Source organism: Pterocles gutturalis, unplaced genomic scaffold (assembly GCF_000699245.1).
Source record: "Pterocles gutturalis isolate BGI_N339 unplaced genomic scaffold, ASM69924v1 scaffold7673, whole genome shotgun sequence".
NCBI classification, from domain to species: Eukaryota; Metazoa; Chordata; class Aves; order Pterocliformes; family Pteroclidae; genus Pterocles; species Pterocles gutturalis.
Window position 1 is genome coordinate 1 of NW_010120397.1, and position 4,295 is coordinate 4,295.

The following is a 4,295-nucleotide window of genomic DNA, read 5'->3' on the forward strand; positions in this document are numbered from 1 at the left end:
GAGGTTTAGGCTAGATACTAGAAAAAATTCCTTCGCTGAAAGACTGATTAGGCATTGGAACAGGCTGGCCAGGGAAGTGGGGGAGGCACCATCCCTGGAGGGGTTCAAGAAACGTGTAGATGTGGTGCTCAGGGACATGGTTTAGTGAGTTAGGTGGTGTTGGGTTGGACTTGATGATCCTTGAGGTCTTTTCCAGCCTTAATGATTCTATGATTCTATGATTCTTTCAATAAGACAAGGAAATAAACCCCACAAAACTCGTCCCTACTTCCTGGCAACACTCCCTCAAATCCATCAAAAAGGAGCAAATACACAAAGCCCTCCCAGCAGCAGAGTTTGCCCTGGGAGAGGAGAGCAGAGCCCACACCCAACAGAAGCAGTCAGTGACAATTGGCTATACCTGTCTCTGCAGATGGCTTTCTAGGGGATGCTGCTGAACTGCATCAACAGCTACTTCAAGACCAATGAAATGGTAGCTCTTCTCTTTTCCTCCTCCCTCTCCTCCTAACAAACAAGTTTGGTTTTTCTTTCTCTTTTCTGAAGACTGACAATAGTCATACATGTATTAAAACAGTTCAAGCACAAAGGACTTCACATGCTCAGAACTGGCAGCACAAAGAGGTCATTGCTTCATCCCAGAGTTTGTATAATCTTAATAGCCACTGAGACTCGTGAAAAAATGTGTTAGATTAGATGTCCAGTTAAGGTCTTCTCTTCTCCCTCATTTATTGATTTAGTATTTACCAGAATATTAGGTGAAAGGGAAGGGAACAATTACTTTACTTCTTTTTGTTAGCCAGACTCAGTCAGACATGCTGTCACAGCACTGATGGTGGCAGTGAACAATTAATCTAACCCTTGAGAAGTTTCAAAACATGTTAGCAAATCTTTGCTTTAAAAAAAGGCTACTGTATATGCTGCTAAAAAGAAAGGACAAGAACTAGGATTATTTTCTGTAAAGATTATTTTTCCAATCATCAACAAGAATTAATCAGATTAATGTAATATCCTAGTCATATTTATTTTCATTTCAAAATAGGGGGAAAATATTTAATTTCCTTTTCATTTGTCCCAGGCTACAACAAATGTTTTTATGTGGAAGTTCTGTGTGAGCACATTGACAGATGAGGTTTTGGGTGTGAAGATATCATTACTCCTCCATTTGAATGTCCATCTTTCTGCTTGTGGCTACCAGAGCTAAACTGAAAGCATCCTGGACAGAGTAGAGAGATTTGTTCTAAGAGAACATGCTGTGATCTGGCAGCAGCAGCGGTTTTGCTGGAAAAAAAATGCCAAGATTGATCATAGCCACCTTTCACTCAAACAGCAATGTTCTCCAGAACCTTGCTGTTAAGCAATGTTCTCCAGAACCTTGCTGTTATGTCCTCTGCTGTGCCCCAAACTTACATTACTATAGGAGAGCTTTGACAAGTCAACGAGTGTCACAGAAGATTCTACTGACAGACAGCATTAATCATTTCCTCCAGTAGCTCATTCCAGATACATCTCAGAGGCAGCAGCCTCCTGCCATAGACATTTAATTAGGTCAGCTTGGGGCTGATTCTTTCATGAGAATCCATTGGGAAGGGCGGGAGTACACGACCCTCAACAGGCTGTGGACAAAGCCCAGGTTTTGAGAAATGGCTTCTGTGTGGTCAACCCAGCTGTGCTCAGTTTTCTGCCAGATAGCCTGACTTTGACCCAGATTAGTGATTGTGGATATGCTTTTGGTCATATACAACAAGTGTGCTAGCAGCTGTTTTATGACCCTCGTTTATAGATGGTATTAGACCTCACAGGCTGAATCATTACTTTCCCATATTTTTTTAAACCTTTTGGTCCTACATATGTTTGTGAAGCTTGTCGGGTGCCATTCAGTTCAGACATACATTTAAACTCACAGGTTTAAATTGCTGGTATACCCCTAACCTCTAAACCAGACCATGAAAACTGCTTCTGTGCTGAACTTACTCTACAGTCTTGTCTCCAAAATACTTGCATGCATTCATATAGACACAAGTGCAATGCAGAGTTACTGCATTTTCAAGAGCTGCTGCTGCAAAGCTAACTCAGCCAACATCATTTAAAACCATACTTGCATCCTATGATAATAAAACTTTCCTTAATACCATTGATAAATCTGGTTGGTGCCCACTAATATGGACACTTCTTTTTTCCATGTTTAAACTTTTCTGGTTTATTTCTACTGATATATAGAGGTTAGCCTTGTCTTTTACCTGTACTATGAAAAGCTTACCCTGAATGGAACCTCAAGCTTGTATTCCAACATATTAACATAACCTTTCAGAGCAATTCCACAAGGCAATGTAACTTTATGGATTTATTTGATCTGTATCTTTGAAACAAACAGTTAAGCTCCCTGTCTCAGAGAAAAAATAAAAGCACTTGAACTCTTGCCTTGGTCCTAATTTAGAGTTCTGTTTGCATGTTTGTTTTAGCATCTTCTGGGAACATTCTGTCTCCTCAAGAGTTATTCTACCAACATAGAAACACAGTTTGATTGAGGTTTTTTTCATAGGCTTTGTCAACTTAATTTTCTCTCAAATATGCAAAATGCAAGGACATAAATTCTGCTTGGCATTATAAATGCATATGGGCATAAATAGAAAATCTCAGCAACTGTTATGCTGCCACTATATGTGAATACAGTAATTGGCCGCTAAAGGGGATGTCAGCTAGAGATTTTTTTAAAAAGCTGAAAGAAGTCCAGTTTCCACCTCCCTGATAATTTTTTTCCCAAGCACCTAAATACTCACATGAGACATAATAACTAAGTGCAGATCACATTTTTATGGGCTTCTCACTTCTGTATGTTTGAGCGTTAATCACACCTCATTGACTTAATGGTATTTACCTTCTTAAATTACTGCTACAGAAAGGCAAAGGGAGCAGTTCTTTGGGTTTTGCTAGACTGATCAATAGGCAGAGAGTCAACTTAAAGCAAGCTCAGTGAGCTCAGTGATCATTATAATCATACGGGAGTACTTGAAGCATGCAAGAAGTTTGTTCTTATTGATGTTATGGATACAGCAAATGTCTGCCAGGACTGGAAGCATTGTTCTGCATACATTAACATATTTGTCACATGGAATCACATAAAAACTCACTGAAGGATGTGTCAATTGCAGAAACACATGTGAGAAAACAATTCACTACCAAAGTCTTGAACTTCAAATGAAAGACTGGTTGTAACAAGCAAAATGGGATGGAATTACAATAGGATTACCTGAAGAATGGGGCAAGCTACAAAGGAAATCCATTTTGGACCACCTTAGCATGTTTGCATTGGATGTTCTCAGATGTCATCCTGAGGGTAATCTGATAGCCAGTCTGTCAATAGGAGATGTTTGCTTTGCAGCTGTCCCAGCCTCAGAGGCTGATCTACACCAGCCCAGCATGTCAGTACGGTATTACACTACTGCACCAGAGCTGATGTAGTTTTAACAGCTTGTTTTCTCATTACTGAACATCCCTTACTGGTCTCTTGAATTTGATGCTAGTTCTGGAGTAATTAAAAAAAAAAAAAAAAGAGAGAAAACAGTTTGATCATTTTCTTTTTATTGTGCTGGAAGAACTGGCTGAAGTGCATGCAATGTCTTTCTTTAGGTGATGCATAAAGACTATTCCTGTGAAAGCTAATGGTAAATTGGGATGGGACAGAAAGTTGGAGTGTTTCACAGGTGACAAATTACCTTCGTTACAAAGCACAGCTGGCTCTCTCAGCCAGTGATACTCCAACTTATTCCAAGTTCCACAGCATCACAAACCTGATCAAGTGCCACATACCAAGAACCAAATGACAGCAGGAGAAGGCAGCAATAACATGTACCCATGCAAAAAACAAGTCGGAGTAGCAGCTGCCATTGTGAGTGTTGCAGGAGGAGAGGAAGGGAAGGTTTGCAACATAAACAGCTCTTTCAAAGTCATCAAGATCTAAATGTAGCAAAAATCTGTAAAGTAGAAAGATCAAGACTTGGGCACCCCAGAATACAATGCATTTTAGGATTGCATGAACAAAAAAAACCAACCAAAAACAAACCCCAGTAAAAACCTATTTAGTAAATATATTTGTGCTAAGAAATTTTTTTTTTTAAATTAAATGTCCTTGGCACAGGAGAATTTCTGTGGTCAGAAGTCTGTTGAAACAATCAAGTTGCAAGGCGTTTAGATGCAGCACATGAGCTTCAAGTTGATTTACCACCAAATAAGCTTGTCTTCCCTCCTGTCTTATTAGGTGAGATAACCTGGGCGAAAGATCCGTGCTTGTTCACCTA